Source organism: Sminthopsis crassicaudata, chromosome X (assembly GCF_048593235.1).
Source record: "Sminthopsis crassicaudata isolate SCR6 chromosome X, ASM4859323v1, whole genome shotgun sequence".
Classification (NCBI taxonomy): domain Eukaryota; kingdom Metazoa; phylum Chordata; class Mammalia; order Dasyuromorphia; family Dasyuridae; genus Sminthopsis; species Sminthopsis crassicaudata.
Genome location: NC_133623.1, coordinates 82456767 through 82469423, shown reverse-complemented (window position 1 = coordinate 82469423; position 12657 = coordinate 82456767).

The window sequence follows — 12657 nt, the reverse complement described above, 5'->3', positions numbered from 1 at the left end:
TTCCAAGGGATGGTTCCAGTCCGCGGTTCAAAAAGCAGTCAGGGTTAAGGTTATGAGCCCGAGTGATTCCTAGTGATTATGAGATCCTTTTCTCACAGTATTGCCTCATATTTTAAAATCCTGGAATCTGTGAGCCACCTTCCAGGCTTCTGATGTCGTATTAGCCTTACTTGGTGTGGGACACTTGCCATATAGAAAGCTGCCTCCAAAGGTGAGCTTCCTACTCTCTTCTAGCAATAGGGCGGTAGCAGCTACTGCTTGTACACAGGTGGCCCAACCTTTAGCTACAGGATCTAATACTAGAAAAAAGCCACTGGTCTTCTCTGCCCCCCTCTTATTTGAGCAAGGACTAATAGAGTCACCCGTCCCTCAGTACTGACAAATAGGTGGAAAGGTTCTTCCAAGGTGGGGAGAGCCAATACAGGGGGTGAAATTAACAGTTGTCTTAAGTCCTCAAACTTCTCATCACTTCCTTGATCCCACATGATAGAATTTGGACTTTCCTCCAGCAGGTGTTTATACAAGGATTTCGTGATAGCCCTGTAAGAATCTATCCATGTCTGGCAATAGCCTACTCACCCAAAGAATTTGTGTAGCTCTTTCTTCAGCTTCAGTTTGGGTGTATGTAATATTCCCTCGATTCTGGCAGGGTCCAATCTCCTGCTGCCCTCACTGATCAAATGCCCTCACTATTTCACCCCTCTCTCTACAAACTATAATTTCTCGTTCGATACTCTAAGCCCCAATCCTCCCAAAAAGTTTAATACATCAACGGCACAACTACTGATGTGTTCCCTTTTGTCCCTCACTACCAATAGATCATCTGCATAAAGCAACACCTGAGTCCCCATTACTGGATGGAAGCCTCCCATGCAATTTTCAAGGATTCAGCCACACAAATTTAGAGAGCTGGTATAGCCCTGGGTAAAACACACCACCTCAGTTACTCCCTTCTTCCAGTCTGGGTCTTCCCATTCAAAGGCAAAGAGGTTTCTACTATTCACCTCTAACAGGCAGCTCCAGAACGCATCCTTCAGGTACAATACTGACCCACTTGGCAGAGCTGGGAATCTGGCCCAGGATGGTATATGGGTCCCAAACATGAGGTGGGATGGTAACACAATCTTGTTAATCTCCCTCAAATCCTGAACTAACCTGTATTTCCCATCCTTCTTGACAGGAAGGAAAAGTATATTGAAGGGTGAAATACAGGGTTCTAGTAATCCATTTCTCAATAAGCCTTGTATCAGAGGTTACAAACCTCTCCTTCCTTCCAGGGAATTGGGTATTCCCTGACCCACAGTAACTCACTAGGATCATTTAAGGTGATCTTTAATAATAGTCTGCTCTGTCTGTATTATCTGGCCCTGCCCAAACCCCAAATTTTTCTTTAGTCTGCTCTTCCTCCTTCATTAGTGCCATTCTACTGGGACATATACTGGGTCCCTGTGGGATCTACATAATTTCTAGTTTAGTTAGTAAATCTTTCCCCAGCAAGTTTACTCCTGCTTCTGAGACGAGCACAAATCTGCCCAATGTTTCCATTTTTCCCGTATAAATTTTGCAGGGCATGGCCATCGGTACAAGAAAATTTTCTCCCTTGAACCCAGAAATCACCAGAGTCTCCTTAGACAATCTAACCCCTTCAGGCAAACAGGTCACTGAGGCTCTTGATGCCCTGGTGTCTGCTAAGAACACCATAGCTTCCTGGTGGGGCCTCGCTCTTCAATTTATCAAAGATTCAAACTCAACAAGGAAATATGTCTGCTATTCCCTTCCCTTCTGGGGACAGTCTTTTAGTATATGTCCTTCTTTTTGACATTTCCAACATCTAAAAGGCTTTCTGCCAGCAGGGACAATGGGCCTCCTGTTCCTTCCTAATATCCCTGTCTCCTTTCCTTGGGGCCTTATTCTGCTGGCTTTTCTGCGTCCTTTGCAATTCTCTGTACCATCTGGACTAAAATTGTGGCTTTCTGCTTTTGTTTCTCATCATCCCTCTTAACATACACATTGGTGCTTCTTCCAATAGATTGAAAGGCTCTTGTCATTCCATCCTTCTGTTTTCTGTAACTTCTTCCTAATATCTGACCATTCATTGGTCACAAAGTGCAATGTGAATGTATCTTCTAATCCTGAGTCCGCAGGATCAATCCCAGAGTGCTCCCTCATGCTATTTTTTAGTCTGTTCAGATATTCAGCTGGTCACTCATCCTTCCCCTGAGTCACCCCAAAGGCCTTTTTCTTGTTCTGTACTTTTCTACTGCACTTAAAATTCCTGTTACTAAGATCCCTCACACTTCCCCAATGTACAGGGTTATTGATAGCCCTATTCAGATCTACTAAAGGCTATTTCTGGTCGGCTGGGACGACTGCAGCTGGAGGATGTCTTCTGTCCCATTCCTTCCTAGATACTCCTCTAATTACTCCCTTCTCTTCTTGTGAGAATAGAGCATTCAAAGTAGACATACGTTTTCCCCAGGTAAAAAGATTAGGGCCCAGGAATTGGCCAAACAGTTCTGTTAGCCCAGTGGGATCTTTTATTTAGGGCTTCATTTCCTTCTGAAAGGTCCTGACTTCTGTGGCACTCAGGGAAGCATTCACATATCTTATACCTCCCTGAGCCAAGGGAACTTCTCTTAAAGGATACAATTTAGTGTTCAGGGTCTTGGGATCTGGAAGAGGGCAATTACGGATATCCCTTTGAATTTGCTCTAATTTCTTCTGAAGTAGAGCACATGGCACCCTCCAAGGCCTGGTAGGGGTCAATTGCACTAAGCCCTCTCCTCCAATTTTTAGGCCTGGAGGCCACGGCTTCCTGGGGTGGAGATAGGTATGGAGGAGGGAGAGATAGGACTGGGTCCCATTGCTGTGTCTTTGGAGTCTCCTCCTTTTCTACAAGCCCTTTTCCACTTTGATCCGGAAGGGGAAGGTGAACCTTTCCCTTTAAGATAATCACTCTTAGAGATTGTGTCCCTTTTTCTGATCTCAGAGATCAGGATCTCCTAGGCTCCAAGGAGTAGAGACTGAGCCCCATTCTCCCAGGATAAGAGAAGCAAAACTGTTCAGGGGCAAAAATCACCTCCCATAGAAATTCTAAATTCTCATTCAATTGAGGAATCCTGATCTGATCATTTTCGGGTTGTCCCAGTCCCCATCTGGATACAATATAAAAGCTTCCCTCAACTAAGGGCTTTGTGGATGGCCCTAGGTAGCTTGCTGTCTCAGCTGCCAGGACCCTTCTGCCCACTGAGAAAGCATCGTCAGGACCAAAACTCCATTTCGCCCTAGAAACTGATTTCTATCCAACAATAAACTTTCATTTTGCAACTAATAATTCAGGAATGAGGGAATTCTTTCACTTTTAACCCTGTGGCCAATCTAAAGGGGATATTTAACAGCAAATTTAACAGGTTAACACTAACCTCTTGACCACCAGGAATTGAGACCATTCAAATCACATCATATTAATGGTTCCCTGACTGGGAAATCTTGACCACGCTGGGTTTTGAGCTGTTGGAGCTGCTGGCTCGGGCAGTATTCTCCTGGGACAATACCTGCATTCTCTGACAAAAGGCCTCCTTTTGTCACACTCTATCTCTGGAGATAGTGGTGATAAGGTCAAAAAGAGATAGCCCAAGATAAAAATAATTAACAGGAAACTCTTGTCTGAGGAGAGGTTAAAGGAGATAACTTGAGACACAAATGATTAAGAGAAATTCCTGTCTTACTTACAAATATCTCCAGAACCTCTTGGATAACATCTCTGTGCAAACTCTGTTTTATGGCCCTGGTTATGTATAAAATGAATTTCTAAAAATGTAATCCTGGCACTTGGTTTATCCTTGCCTTGTGCCCACCAACTTCGGTTCTGGCATCCCCTTGCCAGGCAGTTTGGCCTTTCTGGGGGCCAAATGCCTGTCTACCCCTTTACTATCAATAAAGACTTTGTTTTGATACGGCATTGAGTAGCGAATTCATTTGCTATCCAGACCTGCCCTGGGTTACTTTGGGGTTGGAGAGAGAGGTAATCAGACGACCAGGAAAAGAGTTGATCCATCTAGGCTTAGAGCCTCAATATCTCCTCATCATTTGGAGGCCCGTACGGGGAAATCTTATGGAAGTAGTCTGGAAATATCTTTCTTCTATAAGCGGGGGGGCAGTTCAAAAATTCCTAGGAAATAGTGGCCTTTAACTGCAGGGAGCTAGGAAAGCTCTGAGGATCGTTTGGCTCAGGACACCGGGTGCAAACGAATACCTGTTTTTTTGGACAAATAGTTCTCCTGTACAGAGACGGGGAGCATTTGTGGATTCTAACAGCGATGTCTGATCAGATTGAGCTATAGAAGTGGAAATTTCCGGGCTTGTGTGGTGGCAAAAATGGGTCAGTTCTTCTCCTCCATCCTTAAAGATTCACCATTGGGCTGCCTTTTGAGAAACAGAGACAAATTCGGCCTCAAAGGCTTAAAATTGAAGAGGCTTATTCACTATTGCATCAAGTGTGGCCTTATTATCAGTTACATAATCAGGAAATTGGCCTATTTATGGCAAAATTAATTTCTCTACTATTAGGGAATTAGATTTATTTTGCAGAAGACAAGGCAAATGGTTAGAAGTTGCTTATGTGCAGGCCTTCTGGGGCCTTTCCCAGGATCCCAAACTGAGGTTAACTTGCAGGATGTTTCTGCCTAAGTTTACCGAGGGGGAACTGGGGAGAGATGCTGATCCCCTGAAGGACCCTCCTAACTTACTCCCAGAGCTGGACTCTGGGAATACTCCAATGCTTTGTCCTCAGCTGAGAAGCGGTGATCCTTCTTCCTCACCTGGCTCCCTCCTGGCTACTTATCAGGTTTCCCTGCCCCAGAGCCTGCACCCTCCTACCCCTCCCACACAGCCTGACTCTACTACAGCTGCGGCCAGGACTCTGATTTAGCTATCTCTAAGCCTCGCCTCCTGAGAGAAATGGCCATCTCTTTGGGGGAAATGCTTAGAGTGCAAAGAGCCCTCTCTTTTTGGGATTTTCCCCACATAATGGAGAAACTTATTGAGGGATTTACAGCCGTTCATTTTCAGCACGATCTGTCCTGGGGAGATGTTATCTCTTCTTATCACACAATACAGGAGAAAAGAATCATCTGGGACCTAACACAGAGGTTTGCTGCTAACATGACTGGGAGGTATCGGGTGGGGGCCATTGCCATTCCCTTCACAAATCCCGGGGGGAACTATGAGGAGAGGAGTGGGGATAGAGAAGAGGGGAGTGGGGACATAGAGGACGGGAGTGGGGACAGAAAGGAGGGGAGTGGTGATATAGAGATGAGGGATCATCTCCTAACCTGTCCCATTGAAGGAATGAAAAAGGGGAATAAAAAGCAGGTAGATTACAAGAAGCTTATACAAGCAGCTGATGAGAATCCTACTTTATTCCAGGATTGCCTTGTAGTGACTATTAGAGAATTCACTAATCCGCACCCCACTTTTCTAGAGGGGATTGCTGTCATTGCCATGCATTTTTTTCAGTCAATCTTCCCCAGATATAAGACAAAATCTGCAGAGATTGGCTCTAGAATCCCAGAATTCCATGACTCAATTATTAGAAGTCGCCTTTGGGGTATGTAATTCAAGGATGGGGAGGAGGAAGGAAAGGTCAGAGCAAAGAGCAGGCACAGATTCTGGCTACCGCTATTTCCCATGGGCCCCAAAGTTTGTGCTTCAGTTGCAGTCAGCACGGCCATTTGGTAAGGAATTGCCCTCAGACTCTAGGCCCCTTACCCTGAATGCATATGGGAAGGACATTGGAAGAGCAACTGCCCAGAGAAGGAAAGGACCACAGCCTCCAGCCTCACCACCCAAGCCTCTCCAGACTTGAGATGGCGTGCCCCTGGACCAGGCCCACCTTCTTCTATCAGCAAAGCCAAGCTGCCTGAGGGTAATTTTGGACATAGAAGGTACGCCAATCTTATTTTTTCAGAAGGAAGCCTCTTTTTGTTCTGCTCCTCCATTCAGGTCTTACTCGCCCCTCCCCTCAAGGTGCTGGAATTGAAGGGAGATATAAAAATTGTTTGAAACCCCATCCCTGCCTTGCTGGCTCAGGGACCTCATGTTTCTAACTATCCATTCCCATCCTAGCCCATTAATGGGTAGGAGTTTGATAAAGGAAAACTAGGAGCTCAATTCTCTCTGATTAAAATCTCCAAATAATCATTAGACCCTCCCATATTCCCTGTGAAATCTGGGAGGAAATACAAGTTTTAAAAACAAGGATTAAGAAATTTGGGGATTGGTTATTTGAAAATTTTATTGTGATTTAAAATTTTTTTAACCTGTTGTACTAATTTGTTTTTTTTTCTTTTTTTTTTAATTAATTTTATGATTATACCATTTTCTTTGACAGTACATGTGCATAGGTAATTTTTTTTTACATCATTATCCCTTGTACACCCTTCTGTTCCAAATTTTTCCCCTCCTTCCCTCCACGCCCTCCCAAAACGCATTCCCATACTTATTAAATATCTTAGTATATGCTTGGTACAATATATATGTGCAGAACCAAATTTTTGTTGTTTTTGTTGTTGCAAAGGAAGAATTGTATTTGAAAGGTAAAAATAATCTGGGAAGAAAGACAAAAGAAAAAAAATGCTCACAGTTTGCAGTCATTTCCCAGTGTTCCTTTTCTGGGTGTAGCTGATTCTGTCCATCATTGATCAGTTGGAGCTGAATTAGCTCTTCTCTATGTTGAAGCTATCCACTTCCATCAGAATACATCTTCATACAGTATCATTGTTGAAGTGTATAATGATCTCCTGGTTCTGCTCATTTCACTCAGCATCAGTTGATGTAAATCTCTCCAAGCCTCTCTGTATTCATCCTGCTGGTCATTTCTTACAGAACAATAATATTCCATACCATTCATATACCATAATTTACCCAACCATTCTCCAATGGATGGGCATCCGTTCATTCTCCAGTTTCTAGCCACTACAAAAAGGGCTGCCACAAACATTTTGGCACATACAGGTCCCTTTCCCTTCTTTAGTATCCAACAATAAACTTTCATTTTGCAACTAATATTCAGGAATGAGTGCATTCTTTCACTCCTAAACCTGTGGCCGATCTAAAGGGGATTCTTAACAACTCTCATATTGCCACTAACCAATTGACCACCAGGATTGAGAGCACTCAAACCGAATCAAACTTTGCTTAACATTATTTGGGCCCCAGAAAGCCACAGTGCACCATGCACTGCCTCCTCTGGATTAACAGATTCTTTACTATTAACATCCAAATTTAGTTTGTGACACACCCAGTCTTTAGGGGAGCCAAATGTAGGCCAAATGGTGTCTCCACCAATATCTTTTTTGCCCTAGACAAAAGAACAATATCTTATCATATTTTCCTTGCTTTTTTCCTTATATTTTGGCAACTTGTTCCAATTACTCAACCTACGTCCCAAGGAATTATCTTTGGGTATTTCTTTATCCTGCTCCATGGAGGGTGGTTTGGACTGAGCCAAGCCATCTCAATTTGAAGATAATCTAAATTCCATATGCCCAATCATGGCAGAGTCAACCTTCAGTCACCCAAAAGTCTAACCTGTCTAGAGCATCCCTCCAGAGTCTGTAGCCCTCAACTCAAGGGTTTCACAGGGATGCATATGTCTGGATTGTGTGCACACAAGGTGCCTGACTGCTATGCCCTCACATAGACCAGTTGGAATTTTGCCACAGAATTTCTTATGTTCGTTTTGTCCCAAATTTCTCTACTTTGGGCCACTTTGCCTTGGAGAGCAAGGAGAAGCCCCAGACACTCACGGGCTGCCTAAAACAGGGCAGGGCAACAACTCACCAGGTCACTTGATCCCAGACGAGCCCCCACAACTGCTTGGCTCAGACAGACAGGGGAGTGACCATCATATAATAAAATAGCCAGAGATATCACTAGAAGAAAAATGAATGTTTATTATATGTTCTTGCGAAAAGCTGTGTCACTCCAGTCAAACAAGCAATTGAAGGGAGAAGGCGCCTTTGAGACAGAGCAATGGATTAAATAGTCCTAACAAAAAAATCCCTCCCACCACTACTCCTCATCCTCATTGGAAACTGCCCTAGGAAATCGAGTTTTAGCCAAAAAAAGCAAAGTTGCCCATATTTGATTTAGGGTGAGGTAGCAAGCAAATGATGTCATGTAAGAATAGCAGGAAGAGGCAGTAGGTATGTCCTAATGGGAGTTGGTTCAGGCCTGCACCAACTTTGGAGTTAGTTAATCATTAATTAATTTCCATGACTGTCTGAGAGATCTCATTCATCTCCAGCTCATTCATGTATAATTTCTTTTCCTAAATAAGTGTACCTTATTGCAAAAATGGAAGGAAAAAAGATCCCCAAAGTTATTGAATCAATTAATTTTGGGCAGCATTGAAGGACTTTAATCAAAATATATTGGAGAATGTTTTTTTAAAGGAAGAAAGTTCAAGCAAGTAGAGATAGGAGAAAAATGGGTAGAAAGAGAAAGCAAGTTGGCATCTACACTAACACAATGTGAACGAAGGGTTTGAAAGTAAAAGGGTTTTGGAAAATATAGAAACATGTTTGCAATATTGAATTATTTGGATTAGCATCCTCTTTCTTTTTCAGTAGGTGGTTTTCCCTGCCTACATGCCCTGTCCTGTCTGTCCTTGCTGGGTCTGGATTAAGGGTTGGATTAAGAACACAAAGGAATTGATTTGGCTCTTTGTGTGACCTAAAAAGAAATAAAGAAAAACTTTTGGGGAGAAGGAATGCCACTATGAGTGTTTTTTAACATGAGCTAACTGATCATTGTGAACCCTTGGGAAAACTGAGATTAAATGTGACCATTAGTGCTTACAACTCCAGATTTTATTTTGTTCAAATTTTGTTCTGAAGTGAAATCATGTGATATGATTTACAGTGAGAAATTCTTCTATTAGGATAGTTGTGATAAGGCAAAACTTAATACAAATCAAAATCTGGCCTCCTAAATAAGCTATGTGACCCCAAGTGCTTCACCACTGCTTACCTCAGTTTCCTCATCTGCAAAGAAAATGAACAACAAAAGCAATTATAGCACTCTCCTCTCAGAGTTGTTGTGAGATCACATAATTATGAAGTGGTTAAACCAGTGCCTGAAATGTGGTAAGCATTATATAAATGTTAATGATGCTTATCATTACTATTATTTCTTGACTTGACTGTAATTCCTCCATAATGGATTATTTGATACTTGCTTTTAGATAGGATTAATATAGAATGCTAAAAGTGATGAAGTGGATGATTTTCTATGTGAGGTGAATTGAAAATGCATTCGATTTAACTGATGTTACCTTCCTGGCAATAACTTTGTTTCATGTTTTAAATACATGGTGTTGTGAATGCTATTTTGTGTTTCTGAAATGTTTTCTTATATTGTGAAATTTAAAATAGGAAGTAGAATTTCAGTGCTGTTAGGTATGAATTTTGCTGTTAAGGAATTTAGTAAAACATTTGGAAATGGTTATTTGATTACATAGGGATTGCTTTAAAAAGAAGAGTAATAACAGATTATTTAATATATACATATACATAAAAGATCTCTTAAGATGCCTTTTGTCTGGGACATTCTTCAGAACTTTCCATTTGGAGTGGGTTTCCACCACATGGTTTCTGCAAGGCTGGTGTAGCCCAAAGCTGCTGGCTTGGACGTTCCACTGGAAAGGAATGTCCCGACCAACAAAAGGTGTTTCTTACCTTTGTTCCATATATCGACTGCAGTGTTCTGCCAGCTGGCTCCCCACTCATTAAGATTCCTCACATGACCTAAGGCCTCATGGTTTCAAGTCACCAGTTCAAAAGGAACGGGATTAACCTCCAGGACTCTTGAAATAAATGGGAGCACTCTCTTGCCCTGCTCTATTCAAGGTCTGCAAGTCAAGCCCCACATTGAGCGCCAAAATTGCCAGAAATAAGAGTCTTGACGCTGAAAATCAGATATCAAGGAAAATTTGTTAAAGAAGAATCTGAAGGAATCATAGGAAGGTTTCTGGCCAGCAGGGAGCCACACTTTTCTTGGGGAAGAGGGAGCACTGAGTACCGCCATGGGGGAACGTGTATACTTGTACATGTGACGCAGCCCCTCGCATGGGTTTCTGATGTGCCCAGGACATGTTTCCCTTTAATATGTATAAAACATGCCCCGCATACATCCCATGTTCAAACATGGAAGAAAACTCCTCCTCTGGGGTGAGTTGTTTCATACTCAGTTACCCTATGAAGCAGGCACAGCAGTGGTTTGGTGAACTCGGGTGGCGGACTCCAGCTAGTTTGGGCTGCAAGGGCCCAAACGGAACTTTGTGGTTTCCTCAAAGGCCCTTTCTGCTGCCTGCGTCCCCCTGTGCCTCCCGAGCCCCCCAGGTTCTTGTTTGCTCAAGGCTTCTCCTGATCACTCAATTGTTCTGTGAATCCTAACCTTCCTTAACCGCTCACGTTCTGAGTCAGTGGTAGCCACGGTCCCACACTGTCCCTCACTGTCCCACACTGTCCCTCCCTGTCCCACACTGTCCCTCACTGTCCCTCACTGTCCCTCACTGTCCCTCACTGTCCCACACTGTCCCACACTGTCCCTCAATGTCCCTCACTGTCCCTCAATGTCCCTCACTGTCCCACACTGTCCCTCAATGTCCCACACTGTCCCACACTGTCCCTCACTGTCCCTCAATGTCCCTCACTGTCCCACACTGTCCCTCAATGTCCCTCACTGTCCCTCAATGTCCCTCACTGTCCCACACTGTCCCTCACTGTCCCACACTGTCCCACACTGTCCCTCACTGTCCCAAACTGTCCCACACTGTCCCACACCGTCCCACACTGTCCCTCACTGTCCCACACTGTCCCAAACTGTCCCAAACTGTCCCACAGTGTCCCTCACTGTCCCAAACTGCCTCAAAGTTTGCAACACGGTGGAGACCCAACTCTTCAGCATTTCTCCCAATGGGAAACAGCTCAGGGGAGCCTCGGAAATGAAGAGGAGAAGAGCAGAATGGCCTCGGGGATGCTTCATGAACTCAGAGGTGAATCCTTGTGTTCCTGCTAGCCTTTCCCTGCTTCCTTTTCCAGAGTGGAAACAGCGCTGACGTTCTGCCTCAGGGATGGGGGGAGACGATCTTTTTTTTTTTTTTTTTTTTTTTTTTTTGCTGTTATGGAACTTTTATTTATTTTTTTTAATTTAATTTTTATTTTATTTTATAATTATAACTTTTTTTTACAATACATATGCATGGGCAATTTTTTACAACATTATCCCTTGCACTTACTTCTATTCAGATTTTTTCCCTTCCTCCCTCAACCCCCTCCCCCAGATGGCAGGCAGTCTTATACATGTTAAATATATTACAGTATATTCTAGATACTATAATGTGTGTAGAACCGAATTTTTTGTTGCACAGGAAGAATTGGATTCAGAAGGTAAAAATAACAGTTTACACTCATTTTCCAGTGTTCCTTCTCTGGATGTAGCTGATTCTGTCCATCATTAATCAATTGGAATTGGATTAGCTCTTCTCTGTGTTGAAGATATCCAGTTCCATCAGCACACATCCTCGTACAGTATCATTGTTGAAGTGTATAATGATCTTCTGGTTCTGCTCGTTTCACTCAGCATCAGTTGATGTAAGTCTCTCCAAGCCTCTCTGTATTCCTCCTGCTGGTCATTTCTTACAGAACAATAATATTCCATAACATTCATATACCATAATTTACCCAACCATTCTCCAATTGATGGACATCCATTCATCTTCCAGCTTCTAGCCACTATGAAAAGGGCTGCCACAAACATTTTGGCACATACAGGTCCCTTTCCCTTCTTTAGTAGTTCCTTGGGGTATAAGCCCAGTAGTAGTATGGCTGGGTCAAAGGGTATGCACAGTTTGATAACTTTTGGGGCATAATTCCAGATTGTTCTCCAGAATGGCTGGATTCTTTCACAACTCCACCAACAATGCATCAGTGTCCCAGTTTTCCCACAGCCCCTCCAACATTCATCGTTATTTTTTCCTGTCATCTTAGCCAATCTGACAGGTGTGTAGTGGTATCTCAGAGTTGTCTTCATTTGCATTTCTCTGATCAATAGTGATTTGGAACACTCTTTCATATGAGTGGAAACAGTTTTAATTTCATCATCTGAGAATTGTCTGTTCATATCCTTTGACCATTTATCAATTGGAGAATGGCTTTATTTCTTATAAATTAAAGTCAATTCTCTGTATATTTTGGAGATGAGGCCTTTATCAGAACCTTTAACTGTAAAAATGTTTTCCCAATTTGTTACTTCCCTTCTAATCTTATTTGCATTGGTGCAGAAACTTTTTAATTTGGTGTAATCAAAATTTTCTATTTTGTGATCAATAATGGTCTCTAGTTCTCCCTTGGACACAAACTCCTTCCTCCTCCACAAGTCTGAGAGGTAAACCATCCCATGTTCCTCCAATTTATTTATGGTTTCGTTCTTTATGCCTAAATCTTGGACCCATTTTGATCTAATCTTAGTATGTGGTGTTAAATGAGGGTCCATGCCTAGTTTCTTCCATACTAATTTGCAGTTTTCCCAGCAGTTTTTGTCAAATAATGAATTCTTATCCCAAAATTTGGGATCTTTGGGTTGTCAAAGATT